The sequence below is a fragment of the Heliangelus exortis genome, chromosome 13, assembly GCF_036169615.1.
Source record: "Heliangelus exortis chromosome 13, bHelExo1.hap1, whole genome shotgun sequence".
In the NCBI taxonomy this organism is placed as follows: Eukaryota; Metazoa; Chordata; class Aves; order Apodiformes; family Trochilidae; genus Heliangelus; species Heliangelus exortis.
The window spans coordinates 8,752,125-8,766,989 of NC_092434.1; the positions used below are offsets into that span (position 1 = coordinate 8,752,125).

General features: G+C 42.4%; 2 long non-coding RNA genes across 4 annotated transcripts in view; one reads left to right on the forward strand and one right to left on the reverse strand.

Moving 5' to 3' along the window:
• LOC139802023 (uncharacterized) overlaps positions 1-14,865 on the forward strand; it is a 316,071-nt gene that overhangs the window by 232,890 nt on the left and 68,316 nt on the right. The gene's annotated exons all lie outside the window — the stretch shown is intronic.
• LOC139802019 (uncharacterized) overlaps positions 3-14,865 on the reverse strand; it is a 141,153-nt gene continuing 126,290 nt past the window's right edge. The window contains exons 3-5 of one of the 3 annotated variants that reach the window (XR_011728461.1): positions 11,449-11,662; positions 6,953-7,230; positions 9-138 (exon numbers count right to left, since the gene is read on the reverse strand). This is a non-coding gene — a long non-coding RNA (uncharacterized lncRNA). Of the gene's footprint in view, positions 139-5,446; positions 5,506-6,952; positions 7,231-11,448; positions 11,663-14,865 lie in introns of those variants that run through there. The other 2 variants (XR_011728462.1, XR_011728460.1) reach the window with 2 other exon arrangements.

The window sequence follows — 14,865 nt, forward strand, 5'->3', positions numbered from 1 at the left end:
TACTAACCATGCAGTAATGCAGAGGTTTCCACAAGCCCATGAACTTTGCAAGCTTCTGGGAACATCCAGTGTCATCTTCTCAGGTGAGAGAGGAGAAGGAAAGAAGGGGTTCTCCTCAAGTAATTTCTTCATTCACACCTAAGGAGGAAGTGTCTTCTGATGATGGTAAACCACAGCAAACACAAGCCATCCTCTGTCACAATCCACAAACCTGCATTCACAAAGTATTAGGCTAGTGGATTACTATGAGTGACAGTTTTCATCCTCCTTTTTAAAGCGGTAGTTCAGTAGCCCTTTGAGGATTTGAGTGTATTTTATTTTTGCTGTTTGGACAAGACAGACAAAAACCATGGATTTGAAAAAGAAAGTTTGCTAATACCCCACTGGATTTTAAAGAGAAGGTTCAGCATACACGCCTTCCCTTTGGGATTTTGATTTCTCAGATCTGAACCCCATGCAGCAGCAGAACCATCATTTGGCAGTAATACAAAGTGTGGCACAGTGATTGTTCACACAAATCCTTGCACACTCAGAAATTTGCTGGAATGCAGGCAAATGATTAATGAAATAGTAATTAGATAAACTGGGACTCTGAAAAGTGAAGCCACTTGAAAGCACGGCTCCGTGAGTGAAAAACTGGTATCAAGATCCTGCTGCTACATGAACCCCAGTATTGCTGCAGACCAGGAGTATGAGCCCTGAGCTCAGCCCCGTGTTGTAAGAGCAGTACCATTGCAGTGGATGAGTTTTTAGTTTCAAGAGCAATAAACCTTCTGCCAGTCATCCCCAAAATATACCTAACCACTCCTCACCCCTGAATATTGATGACTAACCTGCTCTGTTTCTTATCCTCATGAAAATCCTGTTTTGGTTGTTTTCAGTAAACTCAGACATACTAAACAATGCTCCGAGACTTTCCTCTCCCATCTCAGAATCATTTCATATTCTGAAGCTTCAGTGCCACTTCATAGTGTGACTAGAAATAATGCATTGACTGAATTGCATATTGCTTGTGTTCTTCTTCACTGCAACAATGAGTCATTATTCACAGTATGTTTATGTAATATCATAAATACCAATCTCTGGTATTTATGCAGCATAGTATTTACTTGGGCAAGTTGCCACATGCACTAAAGAAGTAAACAAAGAGCCATTCTTTGGAGGGTTAAAAAAGTCTTAAAATGAATCCAATTTTCCTTCATAAGGCACTCCTTGTTATTTTACCTAAAGTGGCTCTTTAAGATATACAGTATGATAAAACACACAATTCCTGGGAGACGTAATTATGGTTCCTAAGAGACTGGTGAATAAACAATCAGGAATAGAGTGTTTGTTTTCCCTAGGTTTTTCTTAACTATTAATGGAAGGCATTAAAAAAATGGAGAGGAATGTGTTGGGTTGATAACTGGTAAGAAAAGTTGAGGACTGCACTTCACTGAACACACAGGGTTTCTGCCTGAAAGCATTACTATTTTACTGGATTGCAAATAATCCTATTCTGCAAATGCATTTGCAGTGAGTGTAAATACCACCACAGTGGACTCTTTGTTATATTTACTGTACTGTGAACATCAATGGCACAACGTGTGTTCTAAAGTAAAGAGCTTGCCTCGTCTCACATTACCTTTAAGCATTAACACAAACAACTTCCTTTGAACCAAGGTGACAAAATCTGCGCTGTACAAAATGTTCTGTGTGACACAAATTCCTAAGGAATGGTGGGGGGCCCTGTCCAATGCAGCACTGAGCCATTGCAAATACTTTTCTAGCAAATTAGGGACACTGCCATCAGCCTTTCTTACATGTGGCCACTGAAAAGCTGGAAGGTGGCTAAAGCTAAGTTGAATCAGCAGCAGGAGAAACTTGTATATATTGGAATAGAATGGAGTTAGGGGCAGTGTTTAATAATATTGGTCCCCATAAAGTCATTCAAATGATCCATCACCTACAACCAAAGCCATTGGTCACCTCTCTACATCAGTCAACTCTTGTCTAAATCAGATTGATGAAAACAAAGTCTTCATTTCATTCGATGGGAATGAATCTCCAATTTGCCATCATCAGTAATGTTTAAGGAAAGGATGGACTTCATAGGACCATTGCAGCAGCACAGCCTCACACCACAGGGCCTGGATGTGCACCAGCACCTGTCACTGCACATTTTTAACCTCATGGATATAATAACCAGGTTTTATCAGTTTAGCAGAAATAAATGTGGACCTTGCATTCCTCATGTGGCAAGCAGGTGTCAGAGCTGTAGTTAATGCTGTAGTTAATATGCATTTGTTATCTACTCCTTTCCCCTAAAAAAAAACCCAAAAGGCAAGACATCAAAAGTCATGATAAAGTCTATTAGTCTATTTTGTTCCAGATCTGTTGTAAAAGCTGATGCCATTACAGGTGGAAAAGCACACAGCTCTTGAGCTATTGCCTAAGTGATGAGAGGTATTTTGTCTCCCTGTCCTGCACATACTGATTTGCAAAAATGGCTACAAGAAAAATACATGCACAGGATGAATCTGGTCAAGCTAGCACTTGTTCCTGTCTTAAGGATTTATTAGAGAAGTGAATAAACATGCTTGTTGTGGTAATTAACCCCATGTAAATCACAAATCCTGCCTTCATAGGCTTTTGTTTGTGCTGCTGTCATTATAAGGGCTGTTCAGTGTTTCCAAACTGGAGAAAGGCCTGAGGTTAAACCTCAGCAAATGAAGGGAGAAGATGCACAAAATGAGGGACAAGGGGGTCCTGGCAGGGGAACACTGTCAGCAAGGCAGCCCCCTTGTTCACTTACTCTAGAATCCACAGAAAGGAAAGACAGAGCAATAAAACCTATCAAATCCTACAATCTTTGTGCACTCTCAGCTTTGTAACTGTATTTCTGCAATCTAAAAGAAAAAAAAAAATATATATATATATATATTTACTTCCAACTTCTCCACTCCCAGGTTCTGTTTGTGTGAGGCCTCTTACCCTTGCCCAGGTGAACAAAGGTTTGGCCAACCCAGCAGTGCCTCGCGTGCATGGCACGTGTGAGGGTGTGCAGGGCACAGGGGATGGACATCCCGTCCCCCTCTGCAGGCTAACGGGGAGACACTGCTCTGTGTCACCCTGGGTTAGCTGCTTCACAGCCTATTGAAAGCTGCAGGAATCTTGTCACTGATTTCAGTGAGCATTGGATCAGATTTAATGTTCCCAAACCAGAGATGGGAACAGATGTATGGTGGCAGAGCTAGTTCAGCCCATTATTTTCTCCTGTGGTTTGCAGGGCCCATCCTGCCCATTTTTTTTCCCCTAGCAGTTAACAGCATTAATAATGGAATTCTATGCCTTTTCTCCTGTAACAAAGCCCTCAGATTAATTAGCAGCAGTGTGATGCCTTCGAAGAAAAACTGAATTGAGGCTGCAATGCTGAGTGGATACTCCAGTAACTTGCTGGACCTCTTGCTGTCATCTGCTGTATACAGCATGCAAATGATTAATGTTAATAGCAACGAGGAGCAAGATAGTTTCTAGGTGCACTTCTGACCACTTTGGTAAGGAGTGGTCCATTGAAGATGCCTTTCAGTTCAAGACACCTCTTACTAGATGAAGTTTAATCGATGAATAATCTGCAGCCACCCAGTTAGGACCATGCTGGAGAATCAAAACCACAAGCTCTTCATAGGTCAATACTGTTTGAGACAACTACACTTTTCCTCTCGTGCTATGAACCCATCTTGTCTTCTGGCTACACTGAAGAGAAAATGATCACTCAACAAAGACAGCACAACACAGCAAAATTGAAAACACATTTAGCAATTTACATACCTTGCATGCCATAGAACACCCCCAAATCCTGGTGGAAATGTGCATAATGTGCCAGACATCTTGAACCCAGGAACTCCCCTCCCCATAATCCCTCGGGACCTAAAAGTTTCTGATTGTACTCCAGCTTCCCCATAAAAGCTTTATTGTTACTGCAGCCCAGCCTTTACCAGGAGTCATGGCATTGGGCCACAGCCTCCAGGGACACTCTCAAGCTGCACAAAACAAGTTTTTCCAAACAGTTTAAGTATTTCCCAGCCCAGACTCTCACATTCTAGTTGTTTGTGCAGGGACAGTAACCCACCAAGCCCTGCCTAAAATACTGGTTGTTTAAACTCCACAGAGACATTTTTACTAACATTCCTTACTGCTGTAACCCCTTGACCATTTAAAACTACCATTAACGGGCAGACTCCATAGGCCTAATGTCAAGGAGTCATCCCTGCTGCAAAAAAAAAGCAGCCATCAGACAATAGATACATAATTACTGCTTCCTCTGGACCACTTCTTCAGCTAGCAATTTCTTAGTTTAACTGGATTTTGCAGCAGTCCAAGAGATGTGTGCAGCATCAACTAAACTGATCTTCCCTGTGGTAATCGTGTGCTGAAAACAGGAAAATTTTGTTAAGTTGGTTCAGTGGCACTGGAGGATCTGTACCTCTCGGAAAGGCCTGGGCCACCCTACAGGCAGCAGAACCAGGGTGCCAGCTCAGTGCTCTGCTTCCTTGCCTGGTGCCTGGCATAGCCCAGGGGTAGGGTTCCATTGCCAGATTTGGGAGGGGATGTGTCCAAGCTCCCACGCGGAGATTTCACCCTCTTTTCTAATCAAGCAGCACCACGGTGGGAAGAGGCCATTGCAATTACTTCACTTAAATTTCTACCCTGGGGTTAAGGGAAGGATCCTGGTGTTTGTGTCAGGGGCACAGACAGGCTGGGTGCAGCATTTTGATGGCAGCAGGTAAAAGCTGGGGACAAAGAATGTCACAGGGACACTCTAGAAACGCCGTAACTGTCTCTAAAGTTGTGTCTTGCACACTGCTTGGTGGCAAGGGGACATGATAGTGGCTCAGGCCACTATCAAAAAGGAAAGGTGTCCTCTCCAGAAGGTTTTCATCAATAATATATGGTGAACATATACCATTGTGACCTCCCTTGTTGCAGCAAAGGTCTGACAGCCTGAAATCCACTGCCTTTGGAGATTTGATGAGTGGTGACTTTCTTCAGAGGCAGCAGCAGCCTGCCCACCCATCCCAGCCAGCTGCATGGGAGTTGCTGAGCTGTACCCTCCTTCCCTGCGGCACAGCAGCTCCCCAGCCCCACTTATACCAGAGCAGACATCTCAATATCCCACAGCTTCCCCACCACTCTTGTCCTAATCAAACTACTCATGGCACTCATTTGCTAAATTAGTACTAATTAATGAAACACTAATTTAAAAAGGGATGACTAATTAATGGCTTTTGTTCATAATGGACTACTCTCTTAGCACTGGCATCTCTGCCCTGTGCTGAGAAGGTTGAAGCCATTCAAAGTCACAAGCACAGGTCACAGGGACACTCAAGCCACCCTGCCTTGGCTTCCCCAGGCATCTCACAGGGAAAAAAAATAACACTGTTTTGAGTCACCACTTAGAGCCATGGAGTGTTTGGTGTTTTTTAATATGGGGCCCTTCAGAAGGCGGCTTTCAGATGGCTTGCTCTGTAAAGAAGATAAAACAAACAGAATTTGAGCTAGAGAGGAATTTCTGGAGTTCTCAGGACCAGCCCTGGCCTCTGCCAGGAGTCCAGGCAGGCCCTTAATGAGCTTCAGCAGGCTGGGGAGTGCCAAGTGGGCATAGCCCTTTTACAGGTGTCTAAATACAGGCTGTTATTGGAGGAAATAAAGGTCTTTAATATGTGCTCATTAATTCAGTCAGGGGTGTTTGTGTTGAAATGATCTTACTCCATCCAAATTTTCTCTCCCTGGACCTTGAGGGTCTTCAGGCAGGGATGCAGACACTGTGCCCTGCCAGATGCCCTCCCTGCACACTGACAAGCTTTTCACTTTTTCACAGTGTCCTCTCCAACCAGGCAGCTGTAGAAAGCAAGCATGCAGCACAGGGCCATCTTAACACCTTGGTAAGGCCCTTTGGCTCAGGTCTGATTTGCTGACAAACACACTGTAATTGTAAGGTTTGGTTTTAGGAATATGTCAAGAGTTCCTTATACATGTAATGGGAAAAGATAATTAATCCAGAGTGTATCACGGAAAACCAGCCCTGAACTGTCCAGGGCCATTCACAGAGTCCTTTGTACAGACGAGAAGAGCCCCAAAAGCCTTTGGAAATCTGGTGCAGATCAAACCTGATGCCTGGCAAGATTCTGCTTTTGTACCTTGCTCTCTTTATGGCCTCAGTGGTGACTCCTGCTGAGCCAGGAGCAGAGATATAGATGAGCTCCCTCTGAGGGTGCCCAGTGCCACTTCAGCTTTTGATGTGGCCACTCTTCCTTACCTTGTCCCAGCTAGGGACACCCTGGCAAGCTTGAAGGTGCCAACCTGGAAAGGACAGGCTCAGCCAGTCATGTTTGAGAGGCCATCTGTGTAATTGTCCCCAGTCTGTCAGTGGAGTGCACAACATGAAAGAGGAGACTCTGCTGTTTACAGAAGGATTTTTGCCAGCACAGCTGGGTTGTTTAGAGGTGCACTACCTTTCTCTTTCCTGACCATTGTAGAGATGGCAACAAAAATTTAAATGGAGACCAAGCCCAAGTATGGGAGTGGATCCTTTGCCTTGTGTGTGCCTAGTGGGACAATCTTGTGTTGTCTAATAAGCTGTATCTTGCAGACTGAGCCTCGTAAAAGCTTATTGGATCTTGTATAAGCCCTCGGCAGGTAATGTGCAGTGCTGCAGAGAGGGCAGCTTCTTTTGGCTGTGCCCCTGACAGGGGCCAAGATTTTTCCCTTTCTTTGTGGTGTTTGCTTAAGTTCTGCTCTGAAATGCTACTGAAACCATCCTTCCTCCAGACTCAGCAACAGCCACTGCTTTTGAACACCAAGCAGGAATGTTTTACATGCTTTGAAATAGCAGCAAATCAACAAAATGCAGTTCATACAATTGGCTGATGGAAAAATAAGTACATAGTGTTTTGTTTGCATAGAAACTTACCTCACATTAATGAAAATATTCCTTCAGAATTTTGCTGAGTCCTTCCCCAAACAGCCCTACACCTGACAGAGCAATGCTGTGGAGCTGCACCATGCAGTTATGTACAAGCAGGCTCCAAAGGTAAAAGAGGTCCTGTTCAAGGCCCTGATGCCTCTGCACCCTGGGGGCTTGTTTCTGAACTGTAATGGTTTCTCTGTGCAATACACTGAATTCCTGGCCAAGTGGGGCTGTTGTTTGGGGGCACAACGTGATTGTAACAGCTCTGCAGTGGTTACAGTCTGTGGGGAAATGAGAGGGTGGTAGTGTTACCAGGAAGGTTGGTGCCTCTTTCCTGACACTTTTATGGAGTTTCTGACAATTGTTTAAGAGATTTAATTTATAAATTTCTCAAGAGAGATTTTTACTTCCCAGAAGACTGAAATATTTTGAGGTCTTTACACTGACTTATTTGCTCCGACTGAAGATGAAACCATGCAGCTGTCTGGACTGTAGTGTTTCCAAGAGAGGATGGACATGGCTGTAAAGTGTGGGCCCTGTTTGAGGCCCATCTCCACACACCCCACAAAAAGATCACTGCCACAGCCCTGAGCTGGCAGGAGCCCTTCCACCAAAGCACTGCAATTACAATTGCTCTCACTAAAGCTACCTAAATTTGGCTTTTTATCTGACCTTTTATATGTTCTACAACCTCTGGAGGTCTTCAGTGCATTCAGTTCTTTATATTAAAGCAATCAATCCCACATGCAACCAATTAGGTTTAGACATACTTTGTTGACCATAATATTGTACAGACATTCTACCAAGTTTTCAACAAGAGAGGGTGGCTCCTACATTTCACTTTCTAATGGAGAGCACGCTGACTGCAGTTCAGAAGTATCCCAAGGAGAAAAACATATTCCAGAATTAGACTCCATGCCAAAATGTCCTACTTGCAGACAACGTGCTGGCTTTGTGTGCATGTAATAGGGACCCAAATGGTGGCTGCTCCTCCTCATTGGGCACAGCATGCAGGGCAAGAATCTCACTAGACCTGTGTGACCAGGTTTTCCATCTAATAACCTCATCACCTGCCACTGTCATTGCCTGTGACACACAAAAAATGTGTTTAGCTTATCAGAAGCAGAGAGGTAGAAGCACACATGAAGTCTTTCAGCTCCATCCATTTTGCCCAGACCCCTGAGGAGGCTGGCAGGGCAACCAGTGGGTATTTGCTTCCACTGCCCCTGCACTGAGAGCAGTGTAATCATCCTGGCTTCTCTCTCCCCTGATGCTGTACTGATGCAATGCAGCATGGCCCATGTTCATTGTATTATCTAAAGCTCCTCTCCAAGTAGTCTCCAGTTATGAGATATATCCTACATCTGTTTATGGTATCAAATAGTTCATACTTGGACAAGGACAAAAAATGAAACTCCCTTTTGTTCAGATAACCCTGGAACAGCACAAACCTTCCGAAATGCAGCGGAGGCATTGAAAGTACCTCCCTGTTGTCTTTTTTGAGCTCTGTGATACAGACTATTGACACTGCTCTTTGGTAAAGTGTCCTAGAGTCTGTCCACCATGGACTTTGTCCTCTTAGTGGTGGAGAAGCAGCACATATCCTCATATGGGTCATTTTCTTTCAATGGAAGGAGTCAGTATTGATGTGCTTGCTGCAGTAAGAAGCCCCCAGGCAGCAGCATTATAGACCACAGCTCTGGTGCTAGACTGTTTGTAGAGTTTTTGCATTACAGCAAAAGTCCTGGATAATGTGGCAATAGGAAGGCTAATGAACTTCAGATGGAAAATTATTTAATGGAGTAGCTTTCCTTCAAAAATACAATTCTGTCACAATCAAAAGGCTTTGTGAAACTATTATTTTTACCAACATTCTTTTTTTTTTTTTTTTAGGAAAAAAATTGCTAGGATTTAAAAAAAAAAATTAGATCTTTAGATTTTATATAGCATATGCAATTCTTAAAGCTATAATGATCTAAATAAGCCAAAACTATTTATTTTTGTGGAATTTTCCTTTGTGGAGAATTTCAACATTTTGAGGTTTTGTTCTGAATTGGAATGAAAATGAATTTCAAAATCTCAAAATCATCTGTGAAGCACAATTTCCATTCTCAGGCTAGCTCAAGTTTCAGGCTAGAACATGTATAATAGCTCCCCTGCAGGGAATCCCTTTAGGAAAAATGTCTCTGAATTAATTTTCTGGTGCAAACATATAGCTTTAAAGATGTGTCTATTTGCCTAAGCAGACATCTCACTGCTGAAAGCTCCTCCAAGTCACAAGAAGCCTCCACAAGTTCCTGAAAGACGTATTTCTGACAGCCATTGCTAACTTTGGGTCATTGATGGTGGTTCATTCCCCAGTACTGGTATTTTTCATTCAGCTGCATTTATCACTTGTTTGCCATCGGCCACAGAACTGATACCATAACTGTTTTCTTGTCCAACTTGAGCTGGACTGGTCTTAGTACTTTAAACCAGAAATTATAAGCTTTCTATTACATTTTCAAGGTAGATGCTGTCTCTTCATAATAAAATATCCAACAGAACAGAATTTGCATTCTAGATTATTTAGGTGGATTTAAATATTTTCATCCTTATCAAATAACTCTGCCTCAAAAAAAAAAAAAAAAAAATAAAAATCACACCATTACAAACAAGATGACTTGCACTTTTCATGTGTAGAGAATAAAAACCTTCCATAGGACAAATTACTGATTAGGGACACTGATGGAGAACTACCATAAGTGCTGTTCTCAAGTGTGTTACTTTGGATTTACAGTGACATAAATGAGATCACGGGCCAATCTGTTTGCTGCAGCTTTAGATATCACAAAGGTATGAAGAAGCCTAGTATTGAAATCAATTAACATAAATAGATTATAAGTTACTCACACACTCTGTTAAAAAAAAAAAACCTCTGCATGCCAGGGTTTTTTTTAATGCCTTTTTCTAGCTGTGTTATACTGAAGGGGAGTTGGTGTACACTGTCCTAGGGCACTGTGGAGTGTCTCTCCTTTTCCAGAAAGCAAAGACTTTGTGTCAAGGTGAAAGCTGAACTAAACACACACTCTGCAGTCAAAGTTTGTTTATAACTCCTGATTCTGCTGGGTCAGTTATGCGGCAGTTTCACTAAACAAACAAGTAAAAAGAAGGTCAATGTCCAAATACTGGAGTGCAGCTTATTTAAACTGCTTCAATAGTTGCTGAAGGAGTAAATCTGTAAGAGATACAAACTACCTCTGCAATAAATAAAAGTGCAGGAAACACAGTGGATCAACCCCATGCCCAAGTATGACTCCGAGCTGTCCTTGTCTTTCACCAAGACACCTTTGACCAACTATCTCAGCATTACACAGGAAGTTATTGAAAGCACATTTGGCACTTGATGCATTTGTTGCAGAATCAGCAACATAAATCTTTCAATCCACTATCTTGAGTTGCTATATTGTAAGGTGTGTGTTAAATCATCACAACAGGAATCACTCTGATGAACTGGAGAGGGGAAAACAAACCCAAAATTACATGGTAAATCTATCAAGGAATGACAGGGGAACACAGCCAGTTGAATCAGCCTCGTATGTCCCTTTCTTATGCCTGTTTAGTAAGGTATTTTCTAGAATCATTACCCTACTGATTAAGCTGCTTATTTTGTATATAAAAACTACTTCTCTTACCAGACTGCCCATGCATCTCCTACCCCTTAAAATAGTTCTTTTAGAAACCTGTGAGCAAAAGAAATGCCATTATCCCCCACTTTATATAGAGAACTGAGGCCTAAAATTAGGAAGCAGCCAAAACATAGGCAGCTAAACACCAGCCCTGTCTCCTGCTGAGCCTTCCCCTTTGTATTTTCTTCTTAAAAGACTGAATATTTGTCTGGGTCCAGAGAAAAACATTTCCATCCTCTGGCCTTTCTATATGTCTACCCCTTACTGAACATACAAATACAAAAAAGAGCAGACATCTGATTCATACCAACATGCATCTCAGTTCATAAATTTGTTATCAGCCCATATGATATAACCACAACCTGCTGACTTCATATCCAATCTTTCCTTCCATGCTAGAAGGCATATAAAAAATGCCTATCTAATTAGATACCTACTTTTAATGTTAAACAATCTCTATATAAATTTACTCCTCACCTTGTACTGTCCAAGCAACACACTAGCTTGCTTCCTGCTTAGAGACTGACTTTGCAAAAGCACTGCCAAGGCACCCTATAACACTGCCATCAGCTAGCTGCAGCTCAGCTCAACAGCAGCTCTTTCCCTCTTGGATGGGAAACTGTTACTGGCACTGCTGGAAGTGGAGAGGAAAGGGTCTAGCAGAGCATCAGGTCGCTGCTGGGGAAGGACCCATTGCTAGTTCTTATGTGCTGGATAGTAATTCACCTGTTTGATAACAGCAAATTCAGCTGGAGTCTTGGCTGTTGTACATTTCCTCAATGTAAAATTGCATTGCAGCCATTTTAGAATGATTCATTAATTTTTACTCACATATTAAGGCTCTTCTCTTTCCACTACATCTCTGCTCCTGTGGTTGGAAAAGTTGTCTTCAGATGCTGTGGTTGCTCTCTGTCAGTATTTTTGAAGGAGGATGTCAGAAGCACTCTATGTAGGTCTCACTCTGCTTTTCCCATAGCATGAGCTGCCTTTCACATGAGCAAACACAAACCAGGGTGGTGGGTGGTCTGCCTTTGAACACTCCAAACTGAAACAAAAATAGAGATTTGCGAAATTAAAGCAACCTTACTCATGCAGGTTTATTCTAAGGGAAGTGGGCAGAGACTCGGTCCCAGGGAAGATCAAAATACAGGAATCCCTAGATTCCTGTAGTCTAAATGAGTTTGTGGTCAACACTTGAAACAAGCAATTGGCCCTCCCATCAGCTCTTAAAACAGACTGATTATGGCAGAGCTCCATGTGGCTGGCACAAAGAGCTCCTCCGTGGCTTCTGCTGGCATTCTGACATGTGAAGGTGCAGTAACACATTAACTGAGAACCACAAGATGGAAATCACTGCTTCTTTTGAGTCTACCTGAAATAGGTTTTTTTCTACTCAGCATGTAAACATGTGAGCAAACAGGGAGAATTACTTAAAAAGCAGCAAGCATGACTAAAATGCTGAGAGGAAATATATTATTTGGCTGTGCAGAAGTGAGAGGGAGGCAGTTATCCAACTTGGAGGGACAAAGGATTTTTTCAGGGAGCCTCAGAAATATTTGTCTGGAAGCCATGGGAGAAAATGAAGAAAAGCATGCTTTACAAAAAATATCAAGACGATCTTGTATCACTTAGATCTAGCAGGATGGGAAATATTTCCTTCAGGGAGGCTCTTGTCTTTAACAGAGATTTTCTAATAGCTAAAGGATAAGTACATGGATAGAGTAATTAAAACAGAATTGGATTCCCATGCAGAATATGTAAGTGAAATAGCAGTAGTACTTTTAGAGCAGCAAGTATTATACAGGACTAAAAACCTAGTGAGACAAATCAAAACTGCTGTCACATAATCAGCTACAGTCTCTGATCTGCCACCATATGAGCAGGAAATAATGGGAGAAATTAAACGGGTCAGTATAAAACCGATAAGGAAGAAGAAGAAACATAAAATCTGTGACACAAAATCCATACATTGATTACTTTTTTTTGTCCAGCTCTTTTTACAGTATGGAAATATGCAGTCCACAGTGCAAGAAAAGCCTACTGCATAGTTTCTTCCACCTTTCTAAGCAGATGATCACAATCACAAATTCAACTTTACAATTAAAAATGCTATTTTATTAGTAGTAGTATTAACATCACTGGCTGTAACGGTTGTTGCATTTCAGTAGCCTTGAGAATCATGAACTATATGCCCTGGCCTGCTGCTCATTGCACTCTGTAAGCAGATGGTAACAGATGGAAGAGTTTAAAACCTTGATCTTACTTGTTTGTAAAATTTTGATTTAAAATTTGCTCTGTTCCAGCAAAGATTTATTTGTGTGCTTTTTTTTTACCTTCACTGTGAGGAACGTGACTACTCACAATGTGGAGAGCACAGCACATGCAAGATGAGAATTAGAAACTAGCAAGAAACAGAGGGGAGGGAGAGTATTAGCATCCCTGAAGACTTTATTTGCCTTTGACTCTTTGTAATATGAAGCTTTATTTACTGCCAAGCCCCTCCACACTCAGAAAACATGGGTGAAGACCCAGAACACAATTAGATTGCATTAAAACTTCAGAGATTTAAAAATGGCAACACAGCTTGGCTTCTTGTTGTTTGGCATTTGGTTTCTGAGCCTTGCAGTGCATTTGGATCATATTTTCAGGGTTTTCCCTGCAAGTGGAAGAACGTGAAAATTATTGTAAAAAGAAACCAAAAAAAAAAAAGAAAAAAAAAAAAAAAAAGAAAAGAACAAAAAAGAAAAGTGAGAGAGTCATGTGATCATGTGCTTCCAGGAGTTGAGACTTGAAGAAAAAGCCCACCCCAGACTCACAATAAAATCATGAGAATTGGAAACACCAGACTTAAGAAGCTGGTCCAAGCTTTCTGCTGTGCATATGGAATACCAGGGTGTTGTCAGGACTAGTTAGCTAATGTCATAAAGCACTCAGAAGAACAACTCTAGTTATTATTTAGGAGGAAACCAAAGTGTAAAGTGTTTTACATATAAATCTGCCCTTTAGAAGAGCAACATTAAAACGCAAGATTGAGCTCTGGATTACTGAAGGGCAATAAAGAGGTTTTAAACACAGCCATAACTCATTCTGCATGAAAATGACTCAGCAGTGCCTTGACCAAGCTGGAAACAGGACCTCTGGAAGTGATTAGGAGTGGACTGTCTCCCATCATGCCTTCCCCCACTAATCTGCTTTGGATGGCAGACGTGCAGCGCAGCCCAGTGAAAGGAGCTAACCCCAGAGCAGAGCAGAGCAAAGCAGGGATGTGGTGGCTCTGTACCACTGCCATCAGCCTGTCTTTGACTTGGGAGTGCAGCAAAGGAGGTGGCAGTGGCTCTGCTAGCACTTGCAGGTCATGTCTTGCAAAGAGGTAGATTGTGCTGTGAAGCACAAGGTGTGGCCAACCTCGTACCAGTATCACCGAGATTTCAGGGTGTTCAGAATAGCTGTAGCCTGACTATGTGAACTGAACAACCCCCACTACTAGCTGTAGCCCATTTGGTACACTTCTGGAGCACCTCTGCCTGTTGGCTTTCAGGCAGAACGATCCAGCTCGTGCAGCTGAGATCACACTGCAGTGTGAGCAGAATTGGGTGAGTGGGGACGACAGAGAGATTTCCTTCAAAAGTGACATCCCCAGCTCTCCACAGTGCATATAAGGAACATTGACTTAGGGCAAAATTGACCCTTCTGCAAAAAAAAAAAATTTTGGGCCAACTGTTTTTTGATGTGTGGGTTCACAAAAATATTGCCAACGGGAGTGAGGACTCAGTGACAGCAAATGCGAGCTTGGTGACAAAAGGTTTGCTTTTCTTTTGTGCCTTTTGCAGACTCTTTAGAAGTCCCTCCATTCCCCAGACATCTCCAGCTAAGAATCATTGGTTTTGGTTTTTTGGACCAGATCTGTGAGCAGCAGAGCTCTCTTCAGTTTGGTGGCAATAGATTAATTCACAGATGTTGAAATGTTCATTTCCTGGCTTTAACTGCTTTAGAGCTGGACCTGACTTAAATGCTGCACAACTGCTTGGAACCCACTGGCTCATTCCTCCTTCAGATGTGAGGAGAAGCGAGTGCTGTTACTTTGTTAGGAGAGAACTTAAAACAAACAAGCTGCCACCAACTGCAGTTCATGTATATGGTTATGATTTTAAATTGCAAACAGGAGGCTACTTGGCTTTGCATGGTAAGCATTGTCTGGCAGCGGATGGGGTTCTCTGATCTCCCTGAGCCTTGGATTGCTGCTGTGAG